This window comes from Chlamydotis macqueenii, chromosome 3 (assembly GCF_036417535.1).
Source record: "Chlamydotis macqueenii isolate bChlMac1 chromosome 3, bChlMac1.mat, whole genome shotgun sequence".
NCBI lineage: Eukaryota > Metazoa > Chordata > Aves > Otidiformes > Otididae > Chlamydotis > Chlamydotis macqueenii.
In genome coordinates, this window is record NC_141558.1 from 16,077,944 (window position 1) to 16,093,814 (window position 15,871).

General features: G+C 45.2%; 1 protein-coding gene across 1 annotated transcript in view; it reads right to left on the reverse strand.

Annotated features, from left to right (window-relative positions):
* The window catches only part of HPCAL1 (hippocalcin like 1), an 81,778-nt gene extending 72,459 nt beyond the window's left edge, over positions 1–9,319 (reverse strand). Inside the window, exon 1 of the mRNA XM_086744832.1 lies at positions 9,234–9,319. The gene's annotated coding sequence lies outside the window, so the exon portion shown is untranslated. The remainder of the gene's footprint in view (positions 1–9,233) is intronic.
* Between the last annotated feature and the right edge of the window lie 6,552 nt (positions 9,320–15,871).

Genomic DNA, 15,871 nt, shown 5'->3' on the forward strand with positions numbered 1-15,871 from the left:
TTTTTTTTTCATATGGCTGAACAAAAGAGGAAAAGAAAGAAACCTGACAGTGCTTTCTGGGATATTGGCACCCACAAGATGCTCATTTAGAGTTCTACCAGCCTGTGTGCTCCAGGATGCCTTCCAGAGCCCTGCGAGAGCCAGGGGACCCCACACACCGGCCTCAGGATGCTGCTCCCCAGCACTCAGGGGTTAAGGGGCTTTGCATTGTGTTTGGGCTCTGGGGACTCAAAAAGGGGCTCAAACCTTACTGCCAGGACACCCCATTCCTCATGGTGCTACAATCTGCATAAATCCACTCTGAAATACTTAATATTGAAATTTCTTTCAATATTTAAAGGGGGCTTGTAAGAAAGATGGAGACAGACTTTTTAGTAGGGCCTGTAACAATAGGAAAAGGGGTAATGGTTTTAAACTAAAGGACGGTAGGTCAGACTTGATATAAGGAAGAAATTTTTTATGACAAGAATGGTGGAACACTGGCACAGGTTGCCCAGAGAGGTGGTGGATGACCCATCCCTGGAAACATTCAAGGCCAGGTTGGATGAGGCTCTGAGCAACCTGATCTGGTTGGAGATGTCCCTGCTCCTTGCAGGGGGGTTGGACTAGATGACCTTTAAAGGTCCCTTCCCACCCTAACCATTCTGTGATTCTGTGAAATCAGAAGGCCTCATAAACCACAATGTCCCATGGGATCAGGCTCTCCCACTCAGTACCCAAAGGCAAAACCATGTAGATCATTCAGTGCAATTTGGAGGAAGTCAGATTCATTTTGGCACGGGTGATGGAGCACTCTTGTATTGCTTCTGTTGGTAATTAAGAAAAGGCAAATCACAGGGGAGGACAATAAAAGTACTAATTAACAACACTTTAAATAAGAAAAAAAGTTAGTAATTTTTGAAAGGTTGGTTTATGCCTGGAGAAAATACTTCAGTAGGGTAATCACATTGCTGGGCATTTGACAAATGCACACTAATAATTAAATAGGGGTATTGATTAGGCGTTTAGATAATCACCAGATCCTCTGTGCTATTGCAGGAATGTCCCGATTCTGCTGCCTCAAGCTTTCATTTCAAGGAGTGAAAAATATGCTTAATTTCAAGAGTGTAGACAACAGCATTTCCCTTGCTGGCCATCACCTGGCAAATCTGTGTTTCCCATCGGTTGGAGAGCCCAGCGTCCGATCCCACAATGTCCTGGCAGCAAAAGGCGCTGCTGGGGCCTCTGACCCACCGGTGGGCTGAGCTGGGACGGGCTTAACTGGGACGGGCAGCGACGCAGGCCCAGTGCCTGGCCTGGTGGGTGCAGAAGGGGGAGGCAAGAGGACTCACTGACATGGTGGGCTTGGGGCAGGCACACAGGGGAGCAGCGTCCCCCCAGGAGCTGGTGCTGCTCACCTGACAGGGTTGTCGCAGCAAAACACAGAGAACTTGCTGAAACAGGAGGACTTTCCCCAGAGGCAGGCCGCTTTCAGGTCCTGCGAAACCTCCTGGCCTACCTTTGCCACAGTGCTACCAAAACATGCATTTTTTTAATAAACTGACAGGGAGAGAGGCAGTGACTTTGCAACTAAAAGCAATCACAGTTTTCAGGGATGTATAATCACCTTTTGTCACAACGCAAACCATGAGGCAATTTGCTTCAAGCAGAGGATATTTTTTCCCCCTCCAAACAGACAATAATCTGATAAAAGAGCCCACTAGCAGGATCCTGGACAACATGTGACACCATGTTCTCATCAGCATCCCACTGGTGTTCTGGCAAGGGACCCGGTGCTCCCACCACCCGCTGGGGCTGCCGCCCTCAGCCGATCTGCCCAGCGGCATTCAAAGGCAAAGAGTGGCACGGCTCGTTGAAGCCACCGCAGCTCCTCTGCGCTCAGATTGCCATGCAAATACCACCAGATTTTTCTTATTATCACCATATAAAGTGTCCTGTTTTATATAAAATTATATACAGGCAAGTAAGAGAATTTCAGTTACTTACTCCATGGTGGGGGGATCTAAATGACATTAATTCCATCTGATAGAGACTTTTAGAGACATCCCTTCATGCTGACGGAGATTCAGAAGCAATAAAGGGCACCCAACACATTCCTAACCCAGATGAGTTCCTAAAAAACGCTGGACTGGGTTGCCTTTAACATAAACTGGTACAGTTTTAGCACTGGTGAATTAACATACAGTTTGGCTTCAGACTTGCAACGAGCACATTTCTGCCCTTGCACACGTGAACTCCCGAGCGTGACACAACTGCTGCTTTGCTTTGGGCTCTTGTTGGGAACAGCCAGCCTTTAATGGCATAGAAAATTTAATTTTTGGTCACAAAAATGTAGGTAAACAAGTTACACTAGCAGGGCAGAAAGACAAAAGTAGGGACTCTGGAGCCTTTAGGGTCTTCTGGAGTCTTCCTCTCCTGGCTGCTCCTCTTTACATCACCCAGACATTTTTTCCATTGGAAAAAAGGACATTTCTTCTGAGTCATCTCTGCAGGAAATCTTCCATTCTAGTGGGTCCTCTCCACCAGACAGCAGTGAGTGCTGGCAGCCACTGCCTTCTGCAAGGCAGATCCCATCTTTCGGTGGTGGTGTTGAAATAAAAGTACAAACGTCTTATTAATAGCCAAACTGTAGACAATTCCAGGTGTGGAATTTGGTTTCTGAAATTACAGACCAAACCAAGCTTGAACCAGTAAAACTCAGCTGTGTTTCCTCTGACTCATAACTGGTTTTTCAGAGAGGTTTTCAGTGAAATTTCTTCAGCAATTCCTGTGTTGTCGCCTGACTCATACTGAAACACCAAAGTTATTGTTAAAGTGAAATTGTAGCAAAGGGGGAGTGAATACTTGGTATTTACCGGTTGAAAATGCATTAGAAACCATATTTCACTATGAGGCATGCTTTGTCCAATAGCTAAATACTCTGTTATTTACAAAAGCAAACAAAAAATCTGTCATATAGGGCACAGAGGCAGTCATGCGTTTAAGAAAACAACAATTTTGAAATGTAAGTTTAATTTATTCTTCAATAAACCATCATTTATCCTCCTGACGTGTGTAATATTTGTGTTCATCATACCACTCACTTTCAGTCTGAAGCCCATGTCCACGCCAGCAGGGAAGAGGATGCTCAGCATGAAGGATGAGGTGTTCAGATGTCCCGGGGACGGGTGGCGGTACAAAGTGCATGGCTGTGAGCAGCGCTTTCCGATCATGTGAGCAGAAATATGTTACAGGGGTGGGGGCAGAGGTGCACCCCAGAGCCTCCCCACCCCTCAGCAGTGTAAAGTGATGGGAGAGAAGAGTCAGGCTGGTTAGCAGGTCGCTGAAGCCTCCGTCCCTGAGGGAAAGACCCCAAACCTATTGTGGTTTGCTTCTGTTAAAGGATGATGTGCTGCAGGAGGGCTGGTGGTGCCACACAGGTGTCAGTTCATCGCCCTCCCCATTGGTTTGCAGCGCAGGAGCAGCATCCACTTGCCAACCCTGGGGGGGGACCCGGCCCCTGGCTGCAGCGGGAGCCCAGCTAACCCTCCCTGGATTTGGCAGTGCCATAAAGCCCAGGGGGCTGGGAAGACTGACCTCAACAGCGATGAGTTTGGGGAGAAAAACTTGCTGCAACAATGATTTCTTTGCTTTTTAAATTAAAACTCAAACTGTTGCTGTGGAAGAAGGGACTGAAAAAAATCCCCCAAGTCTGGGAGCTCATATTTACCTTCTCACCAGCTCTGCAGATACTTAATTTGAACGTTGCTTCATCTCCTGCCTCCCTCATGTATCATTGCTAATTAAAGTACACACTCTGCACTTACCCAAACGAGGATGTGGGAGGCAGAAGAGGCTCAATCTCATTTTCCACTGCTGTATTGCCTCTGCAGAGCCAACTGCAGAGGGGAACCGGGGTCCTGCTCAGAGCCCAGCGGTTGCAGCGTGGACCCTTCCCTTCACCAACGCTCCTTGTGTTGGAAACCCCCAGCCTATGAGTGGCAACCTCCAGGGACAAGGACTCAGTGAAAGAAGTGGGCGTGACTCCCCGGGCAGATGGAGAGAGGCTGGCCAGAGAGGGAGCAACACCCCAATGCAGGCACTGCTTCCCACATGCCTGCGCCAGAGACTGCTCGGTTCCCAGCTGAGGAAGCCAGAGGAGCTCTGCTGGCAGCAATTTCGTAAGTCCATGCTTTGGTGCCTCCATGCCCTCCAAACACACCTCATCACTTCCAACTCAGACTTAGTGCTCTCAGGACACATCTCCCTGAGCCTGCACCCCAGAGAGACACCCCTCTGGCGTGTCCCCCAGAGCCCTGCCATCCCTGACCGCACATCCACTTGCTCCCAGCCGGCAAAATGAGATTGCTGACTTCTCTCCAGCTTTCTGGTTCCAGGCTAGAAGTCTGTCTTCTTCAGCCTCCCCACTGCACCTCTGCTCCACTTTACTCCCATCCCAGCCAAAATGTGGGGGTGTTTGTGGTGGTGCCCAGTTCTGCAGCCGCACTGGTCCCTATGCTCATTGCAGCCCCTCTTGCCCCTCGATGCCACAGGCAGCATCAACCTATAATGGGTAAAAGGAGACTTTAAAGCCTACATATGCCAGGGAGGTCATACAGACATTATTAGGTTCAGAGATTATCTGTGCCTCAAGAGATTCAAGGAGATGGTGTCAGAGGAGGAGACACTGAGTGCAGCATGCTTAACATTTGGCCAAAGTCATTCTCTAATCCCGGTCTGAAGTACCAGCTTGTGCTCTGCTCTGCGTGAGCCAAATGCATCCATGTCCATAAAAGCTGGGGAAAAGCGCTGCTGAGAACTTTCACAGCACTGAATAATTAATTCCCAGAACTATAAAAAGCTACAAGGGAATGAAATTTAGAAAAATCTAGTTTTAGGATAATTATAGCACAAATCAGGAGAGCACTTGGACCCAAGACAGGTGCATTAGTAGGACAACCGAGCACAGTGGGTCAAATTCATATGTGGCAGGACTGCATAGACTTCTACAGAGCTCCTGCCAGGATGGATTCAGCCCAGAGGCAGAAAGTGGACCCTGCCATTACTTTGATGAAGTGAGTAGAAATCTAAAATAGTGCCTCTTAATATAGAAAGCATAAAAGAAAGGAGTGACATTCTTTCAGGTTGACATTCATGTCCCAGCTGTAAACAGGGAGAGATATTTTCTGAAATTTTTTGTTATAACACTAGTTTAACCTGCTTCTTCCTCCCTGCCTCCACTGTCACGTCTACTGCTTTACAACTGGTTCCATAAAATCTCCATTTGTTTACAGACCTTATCACGTTTGGGCTTTTTTCAATGGTCCAGATGCTGGAATTCACGTGTTGCTTGCGACCGCAGACCTTCAATTTTCAAACCAGTCACATTGATAGTCTGTATTTTTTAACGGCAAGTTTGAAAACATTAACCCTGAGCCCTGAGCCACCAGCAAGCAAACACAGATATTTTCTCCCAATTTTGCAATTTTTAAGCCAGTCATTACAGCGTCCAGTTCAAGGTGTTGAATCCTTGGGACCGCTCATTTAACTCGCCGCTCTCAGGTAGGGGGAGGTGGGATTTTCATAGTTTGCAGACTAACACATGTAATCAGGCTGTATACTGGGCATGTTTTCATTGAATGCTGGAGAAGCCAGCCTCGGGTGACTGGTTTATGGCTGGTGCTATGCAACCCCAGTGCCCCCAGCATCTCAGCGGGCTCCCTGAGGCTCTGCACAGGGCTCCCCGGGACAGACCCGGGCCTTTACATGTTACTTTCTGGTAAAAGAGCGTACCCTCACAGAGGCAGAAGTTTAGTGCCTTTTCAAAATAACAGCAACATCTGACCTGAGAATTCAGTTTTACGCAAGCCAGGAGTGGCAGGCTGCTCACAGACTCACAGACAGGGCACAATTGCTGCTCTAGAAGAGCTGTTTCGATGCCGAGTGCCTCGTTTCAGCATGACTCCCAGTGGCACAGGACCAGTAATTTCCAGTTGCACCTCCTGGCCAAAGACACGTTCAGAATGGCAGAGGGGTCTATGCTGCCCCGTTATGGCATTATTCATTCCCAGTATGAAGTTACTGGGTACAGTCATAGCATGTTGTCGAACGAGTGCTCTTTTCATAGTGAGGAGCCTTGATTTTCTATAGACTTCATTTATTAAAAGCAGTGACATCCTTCAAAGTGAAAGGCTCTCCTATAAGCCCATGCCATTCCTTGAACTTAAAATATGCTTAAGAGGCAGCATGTATTATAAGCAGATAACCTCTCCTTCATTTGTAAGTGCGGGAGCTGTGTGATGCTACACAAAGCAAGTGGAGAGAGGAAGCAAGGATTACCGTATCGGTCAAAAATGCACCCAGCTCTGCTGTGGGGTTCTTGCAGCAAGGGGAACAAAAGGGCACCTCTGTGAGACTCAGCTCTTTAGAGCTCTTAAGCTCTTAAGTGGGTGGCAGGTGAAGCATGGCATATTTCCCATGAGTCCAAAAAACATTAGGGTCAATTGGAGAGAAGAGCATCTGGGGAGGATACAGAGATGAAGAAATTGAGAGTATGCTTATTAGCTTATAGACAAGGCAAAGCAAGTGGGAGCTGCAGGCCCAGAGGAGGGCAGGATGGCAGTTCACAGCAATGCTGACAAGTTGGGGAAAAGACCTGGAAAAAAGGATGCGGTTCAGCAGAGATGCGTGTGAGGTAGACAGGAACAATCAGCTGCGCAAACACAGACTGGGTTCAGCTGCAGCAGCTCTGCCAAAATAAGGTCTGAGAGGGTGGTTGTGGATTGCAGAATGAACATGAATCAACAACGTCACGTTGTTGTGGAGAAGGCAGATGTTCTAGGGTAGATAAAGGAGGAGCAGAGCCCATACAATGGGAAATTACCGTTCCACAGCAGCCAGAGCGATGCACCCTGGCTTGAGGAGTGGCAGTTGCAGAGAGCCCAGCTGCTGAGCAGGGAGCTGGAAAACACCCCGAGAGCAGAGGCTGAATTGGGGTTTAGCCTAAATTTGTGAAGCATGAAGGGAAGCATAATCCTCCAGCTACGTAAAATGTTGTCTTAAATGGAGGGGAACGTCTGTGGTGAACAGGAGCAATGAGCTTAAATGAAAGCAAGTAAGAGTCAGAGCATGCATAGGAAAAAAAAAAATTCTACAGGTAAGGGCAGCAAATCACTGGACTGGACCACTGAGAGGGAATTGAAATTTCCTTCACGCTACAAACAGGTCAGACAAGTGGTGGTTAGAGATGATAGAGTGGTACAACCTGCCTTGAGGCTGGAGAAAGGATTAAATGAGCCCTTGTGAATCTTTCTAGCCTGGTTTTCCTGTGATTTGTCAGAGGATTTGCAGCTGCAGTTTTCCACATTTTCAGGGTTTAAAAATGCAGCTTTACTGGCTGACACCACAGTGGAGATGTTGGGAGAAAGTGGAAGCGCTCTTGTGACGCCCCACCTCTTTTGGAGCAAAGCCTCCATGAAGTCACCTGCAAGCTGTGCTCTGGTCTCCTCAGGAGCTGAAAAAGTAACACCCAAAGTTTTTCTCTCCAGTTTTCGTGGAACTAAAATATCAACAATAAATTACGGATTGGTCAAAATAAGAGCAATATTTCAGTTCAGCTTCCAGGTTGTTTAAGGATGGTGTTGACACCATCCCTTGTCAACATCTAGGTCTTTTCAAAGTCCAGGTGAAAGAAAAAACCTCAAATTCCTGTCCTGGAAGTGTCAATGCCAAACTGTCGACTTTTCTGAATTCCTTCTGCTTTTGTAGCAGAAATGGTTCACAAATTGAGATTCAGAAGGCCTTTCAGTCCCCCAGAAGCTATTATGAATCCATTGGCTCAGTTCTAGTTGCTTCATTTGCTATTTTTGGGGGAAGCAGCAGTGCCTCCCACTACCGTATAGCATGGTGGGTGACAGAGAAGGACAAAGTCAGGCTCTGCCGAGGCACATCACAAGAGGACAAGGGACAGCAGTCACAGAGTCAGCATGGGAAATTCCAGTTAGAAGCAAGGAAGAAATTTTCATCATGAGGGTGGATGGCCAAGCACTGGAAAAAGTTGCCCAAGGAAGCCGTGGTATCTTCATCCTAGAGTTTCAGACCTCAATGGGATGAGACCCTACACAATCTCATCTAACTTTGAAGTTGGCCATACCGGGATCAGAGGTGGAACTAAGACCCTAGAGGATGCTTCTATGCTGCCAATGGAGGTAAACTATAAGTTTCATAAGTGACAGAAGAATTTCCCATACTTCTTTATAGCTAGAACACACTTTTCTCCTGGATTTAAGCTGTCAACAATTAGTGTATGTTCCCAGGCTGCCCAGTCCTACCCAGTGCCACCAAACAGCTGACCCAGGACTTGCTGGGTCTGTTCCACACCACATCCCACCTCTCAACTCTCCTTGGCTCATTTCTCTGGCTGAGCTCTGGAGGCTCTTTGATAAGGACAAACATCCCATTTACCTACTTTGTTTCATTACAACAGAATGCAAATGAGGTACCTATACAAATATGGTCTTAAAGAAAAAAAAAAAAAGGTGAATGAACACCCTTTCTTTCATTGTTGTACCACTGCAGCATTGGAGAGGACAATTTATGCTAACTCCTCTCCCTTTCTCATAGTGTTTGTTGGTTTTTCAGGACTTTAGTAAATCCACCAAATGTCAGCCAGAGAAGACACACCGTAGAGGCAATGGGTGTAATCAGCACAATCTAAAAAAAGCACTTTACAAAAACTGCAAAGCATTCTCCATATCTGAAAACAAAAGTGTAAAACATCAAGACTAGCATATTACTCAGATCACAATGAGCACCTTAAAGCCCCGAAAGCAATCAATTCTCCTAAGTCTCACACATGTTTTTTATGTAGGTTCTGCTCACAACTGCACCAGGCAATATTTGCCTTTGCTGTACCTACTGAATGTCTAACCGTGATTACAGGTCACCAGAAACAGCAGAAGCCATTTTGACTTTCAAATTCAGGGTGATTTGGCAGAACAGGGCTATTAGGAGCTGACTGACTTGTAACCAAGCCAATATAGCACAGCTCTGGAAACTCTATACTGATGCAACCATGACAGTATACGTAAGGAAACTATCCTGTCTTCTTGCAACACTTTTCTGCCTATTAGCTGGACAATAAATTTTTAGGAGTGTCCTGTTTCTTTGCCTAGAGGTCAGATATCTAAAGCCAAGATAATGTTTAAAAACAGCACAGAAACTTCTTAGTTAAAACATTAAAGATCTGAACGTACCTTTACATCCACCATTATAGAGGGATGCGCAGGGTTGACAGGGCTTTCATCACCGCCATGGTGTGGCTCTCCTGATAAGCGGGGTGCTCAGTCGTAGGTGGTGCTAGAAGAGCTTTTCCGGGTGCTTGCATAGGGAAAGGATGGACGAGACAATCGATCTGCTTGAATTTAAAAAGACAGATTTATGAAGAATAATTGCCTTCTAACTTGGCAGAGAACGTGTGCTGCCTTTAAGGGATTCACAGCTGTGTCCTGTTCTGGTGGAGTTAACTGAGCTTAGAAAAAAACATTTGATCTATTCTTCCTTCCTTAACTCAACATAACTGAGAATCTCCCAGGATATTTCTATTCGAATTGCAGCAGACTTTCCATTTCAATGTGTTTGCAGTGAATATCTATCACACTGATTTTCTACATGGCAAGTATCACCAACACTTACGGTAGACAGCAGCCTATACATCACCCAAATGGCTGACTCTGTGTGTTGTAGGAAAAGCAAGATGGGCTACCTTTTTCTCTGACTACAAATGCAGGTTGCCTTGAGCGATGTGAGTTCTGCAGCCAGATTCCCAGATTTTGTATCATTTCTGTGTTAGATTGACAGCTTTGGCATTTAGCTTCATTTACAGCTAAGCCACAATTAAGTATAAAACAAATAGATCAGGCAGCAGAACCACTCATGTTAACAACAAGCTTCCAAACTTCATCCATCATTTACTGCAACTCTCTGCAAAGATGTCTGACTCTCACCTTTAAAAAAGGCAGATTTTTTTAAAAGTTCATATTTGCACAGTACTTGAACACAGCTAGAAACTCCCTTTATAACCTTCCTCCCAGGGAAGAGGAGGAGGCAAAATCCCCTGCAGGAACTCCTGAAAAGTGACCACAGAATTAAATGAGTAATACAAAAGCCATGAGCCTAAAAGAAGTGGGAAAAGTAAATTTCAGCTCCAAAGCGATGCTTTTTTTTTTTCTTTTTTTCTTTTTTCTTCTGGATATCCAGTGCTGCTGCAATAGGCCTATATGATGTTGATGGTATCAGCACTGAAACCAGCATTTGTAGCAATATGATGATGCAGCCACCACCAGAACCAGTTTGCAAACCCTCTCAGGCATTATGTACCTGCCCTGACTCAGACTCTGAAGCTCACACTTTATCTTCTTTTACTTATATGAAGAATCTGAGTAGAGCTATGGAATCATATTCCCAAGCTAAACCATTAACACTGACAGAAAAGGCTGTCTCATGAAAACTGTGTTTCTGGGAAAGTGCATGAATCCTAAATTCTCTGTATATTAAGCACATAATTTCTTTGCTAAAATATGTCTCAAGGCCAGTTTCTTTTATGCAGACTTTTGCAAGGCAAGAAAAAGCCTATTGCGACACACACAATGTCTGTTAGGCTCTACTGGATGTAGAGGGACCCAGACATTGCCCAAGTCCTTGTTAGGACCTGGGTACACCCCAACTCCTCCCTTCAGTCCGCTGAAAGGAAATCCTGAGCTTGGTCTCAGCCTGGGGACCAAGGCTGCAGGGGACAGGGCCACAGACCCATACCTCATTTTAGACTCAGTCTAAGTGCAGATGAAGCAGTGCTCAATATTAAATTTATGTTAATATGTTGTTAATATCCAATTGTTAAATTACTTATTTCTGCTAAATACAATATTTGAGAGTTTTGAATCCTACTCTGTTTTAGAAGTAAGACTCTGACACACTTATTTCGTGTTTATGTGGTGATCATAAAGGGCCATTTAGGCCATCTCTGCCAGGAAAGCATTGCCCCAGAGAGGTGCTTCTTCAGTCTTGTTTGAAATATCCCCTCATTTCCCTGAGAGGCCATCCAAAGGTCTGTTTCATGACCTGCATATAGAATTTCTCCTGGCACTTACAGGATGTGCCTATGCTAAAGGCATGCACAAGTCAAACGAGGCTTCAGGAAAAATTTCCAAATGAGTAAATTCAATTATTTGAGTTTACTCTGCAAATTCATTATTATTTTCTAGCAGCTCTACAAACAAGCATTCGGTGAACATAGGATTGTTCGTATTGCATCCCCTCAAGGTGGTCAAACTCAGAATGTAACTGGGAGAACAGGGGAAGGTCCCTCCCCTGTACTAATGTCATGACTGCACTCAGTCAGCTCTGAGGGCTGGCAGCCCCTTGCACTATTGGTCAGGGGGGCTGCTGAGACTGCTGGGTGGTCTCCTGGCCCCCATATCCCAACAAGGCTGCACCCCTGGGCTCCCTGCAAGATAAAAAAAATCTTTCACAAAAATCTCCTTGGTTGGATTCAAGAGCACTAATGTTGTATTGGAAATGTATTGCTCTTGCCAACGTTACCTCCAAAAGATATTTTGCAGGGACCAAAGGCTGCTTCTTCAAAACAAGCCTGCATCAGTCATTCACAACTGAAACACGGCTGCTCACATCTCCCTGGCTCTGAATGGAAGTGCAAAGCAGCCCCCACACACCCCCAGCCTCCTGCCTTTGTGACTCAGATGCATCCCTCACTTCTTCCCCAGCCTTTCACTTCTGCTCCCAGCCAAGGTGTCACACTGCCTGTGCTCAAGCTGCAGGACTGTTACTTTCTTACGATCAATGCCCCTTGGCTACTTGCTAAATTTAATATCTGCCTGGTCCCTCCTTTGCATCGCCACATCAGCCCTGCTGACATGCTGTCAACTCTTCACAGCCCTGTCCTTGCTGCTCAGGATGCCTTTCCTGTCTGAGATAAGCAGACCCTTAACCCAGACAGCAAATAAGCGCTAGGGTTTGCCATATGAAGGTGAAGGAAACGCTTCAGGTTTGACATAGAAACATGCAGTGCTCTTTATTTTCTGCAGCCAGTGCCAATACAAAAGATATGAAGTTCAATCTCTCCTCTGTCCTGTACTTCTCTCCCCTGAAATGCCACACATCCTGCAGTATGATGCGCTCTGCCAATCTGTCCCAGTTGTCTCAATGAAGCTTGGCAAAGCAATTCAGTCCTTGGCCAATATTATGTAAGAGATTAGAGTGTTCTGAAGCACGTCTGCCAGCATTTGGATCGTAGTACTCAAACGTTATCCCTAGAGACTAGTCTGCGTAATGCTGCAGCCGTGTTCCTCAGAGGGGCCTTGTCCTGCAGCAGTGACCAAGGAGGCTTTCCACTGAAATGTCTCAACGCTTTTCTGCTTCCCTCTGATGCACTGGCCTGTTGTCTCTTGTGTGTATGGGCACCTCAGGTATCTTTATGTTCCACCCCAAAGCAGTCCTTACCCAAACTGGGCTGTTTCAATCTGTGTATCCCTTCAAACTAAGCTGGTGGAGCAGAGACAGTAAACTTTTGCCTTCCATGTAGGAAGACACCCACATTTTGCTTGACATTATTTCTAGTCCATTTATTGGGGAAGATGCTAAAGAAACCCAGTCACCCTGAATTTGATCTTAGAAAGTCATATATCCCGTGGTTACAGACTCATCTACCTCCCCATCATTTTCTCTTGCTTCACATCCCAGGTCCTTCCTGTGCTTTTTACCCCGCTCCTATTCCTACTCCCGGATTACCTCTGTCTATCTTTACATCTGTTCCCCACTCACTAGGCTGCCTCATCTTCATCTGCTTTTCACAGCTCTGCCTTACTCATCCATATGCTTCAACTGCAAGCATAGCACTTCTTCACTTTGGCTCCAATGCCTGGTTACAAAGGAAGAGCTCCAGAGAGTATGCCGGGCTGGAGCCTTGGGTTTGGAGATAAAATCATCCAAGAATTTTCCCACATCACCATATATCAAAAGTATACATGAAATAGTGATTTTTAAATTTTTTTTTCATAGGTTTGCATCTTGGACAGATTTGGGTGAGAGGGAAAACTGAAAACTGATCCAGTTGCAAATCAAACCCTCCTACTGAGCTTCAGTTCCTGATCAAAATTGAGGTACTGTGATTTGGGCTAAAGAGCTCCAAGAATTCTGACTCAAGGAAATTAAATTGATTTGTGTTAGACTTTTTCCAAATTTGCTGGATCAGATTTGCTGAATCTTGTAAAGCCACCAAGCTCTGGGATAGGCAGTATAATCTGTAATCCACTTGGATTCAAGTTTATTTGATAAGGCAGAAGAAACTAAAAACAGGACTTGAAAATGCAAATTTTTTTAGTAACTCTAAGTCTGCACAGCTGTGCAACTTTAAATGTCCTTTTCCTCCAAGAGCCTGGAGGCACAGAGAAAAGGTAAGCCTTGATGAAATACAAATAATCTGTAATAGTCTTTGTATTCAGTAACACACAAAATTAGAGACTAAACAAGCTTTATCTCATTAAGTGCCAGAAAAAATATCGAGTTTTGTTGCCCATAGTCATCTTGAGCCTTTCCTAAATACCCAGTTCAAACTTCTGAAAGACAAAAAATGCAAGATTGAGTTACAAGCTGAAGAAGGGCCTTTCATGGTCATGTATTATAGCTCAGGAATCCCTTGCTCAGTTACCTAAAAGAAGTAGGTCTCTGTGTTACCCTGCACCATGCTGCAGAACATGACATTTCCAAGTAATTTGGGCCTGTCATGGGCTTTAGTTTACCCTTAATCAGAAAGAGGTTCTCACCTCAAAGCAAAGCTGACATTTGCTCTCATTTGCTGATGGCAATTATGTGTTTATCTAGCACTCAACACAGCAGAGCCCCAAGCTCTGCCCTTTGAGCGTTACAACAATATGAATCAACAATATTACTTCTCTATTACCAGCACAGTTTTCCCCAGCTCTTTTTTTTCTATCTCAACGCTTCACAGAAGCAGGTGCCATTGCTGCCATGTCAGTAACAGCAATAGCTGCTATCTTTGGCTCATCTCCCATCTCTGCTCATGTCCCTCAAGTTCCTGATGTCCCTGCTCCTTGCAGGGTGGTTGGACTATGTGACCTTTGAAAGTCCCTTCCAACCCAAACTGTTCTCTGGCCCCGACCGTAGTGCTGTGGGCTGCTTTCCTCACCTTCCTCCCCTTTCACACATGGGGACCCAGATATTTGTCTCTGAACAAGAGTGAGACCTCTGTCCTCCGCTTAGTGAGAATCTGCGGCTCCTTTCCAGAGGACCCTGGAACACTAGTTGATCTGGATTTGGGGATCTGTTCTACCCAACCATCTATGGTAAAGGAGAAAAAGCCAATGCCTCTGGCCTAGAGATCTGCTAGAAGTTGTTTCAGGTCTTCATGTAAACCTTCCTCCTTGCAAATTGCAAGCTGCTGGACCATCCCCAGATGCATGCACCAAAGTTGGCTCTGAACCCATCTACACAATGCAGACCCCCGGCAAGGCAGCTTCATCCTACCACCCTCATCCTCAGCACCATGCGCTATCTCCAGCTGCTGTCGCAGCCTCAGTGGAGGACTCCAGCACTGCAGAAGCCCCTTTGCCACTCCACCTTCATGACTTCATCTTTACAGATCTCACTGTCTTATGTCGTGGTGTTGCTGTCTCTAAGAACAAATCCCTGCAAATACCCACCTTCAAACAGCCAAGCGGCATCAGCTACTGGTTGCCTCTTGCAGACCCTCATGGGATTATAAAACTCACACGGTGTGACTATAATAACTAGATTAGCCAGATCTTCCACTGCACAAAATTATAACTCTCAGAGCTGAATAACATCTTTAATCACTTACTACAAAGAATGACACAAACTTCAGAAAGAAAATAGAGTTCTTCTTCTCAATAACTCAAGACTTCATAAATACATCTTCTCCCATTATGTAAAATTAATTTCCGTATCAGACTAAGCCAAAGAATTATTAGGATGAAAGGTTGCTTAAAATGGTCTCTGTTACTGATTTTATCAGTTACTACTTGCAGCTTTAAAAAAGTCAATGCCATCTAATAGTGTCCATATTTTATCTGTTGAGAAATCTAATACTCTCAGAAAAGAACCAATATCAGACTGCATGGTCAGTCTTATTTGGAAGAGAAAATACAATTTTGACAAATTTAATCTTGACTAATAAGAGAAAGAAAATGATGAAACTCAGCTGCTATGTTGCATGTGCACATGGAAGGAGAGAAGAAACAGAATTATTGTGATGAATAGGGAGAACATCTTACAAATAATGCAGATGCCAGCATGAAATATTCTTTGTTTCTGGTGTTAATAATGAAAGATAAGAAGATTGCTGCAATCTCATACCAATACTATGAGTGCGTTTAACATATAAATTAAAATCCTGTCAATAATCCCAGGTACAGAGTGGCACATGGACACAGAAGGTATTAGTTTCCGAAATTCAGGAGTGCAATGGTGAATGTCTCATAATCATGTGAACATCTCTTTCTCCCATCATTTATGCAACTCACTACCACCCATATGCTGGTTTTTACCCTATGGTAGCATCTGCATGCCCTGCCTTGGGGCCTGTTTTGTGAAAAGCTGCAGTTTTAGTTGACAAAGGCTGTGGCTACTCCTGTTGGATACCGAGTAGTGGGTGAAGGGCGAGGAAAGGCAAGCAGTACCTCGACAGTGAGCAAATCTTGAAAAAGGAGCACGTCTTGTCTTCATTTAAACGTACTCGTAAGTGCCTGGCAGAAGTAAGCCTAACCAGATTAACCTAGTAGCAATGAAAATCTCTCTCCAAGGGATAATCTTACCCCCCATTATACAGCAATACTCCCTC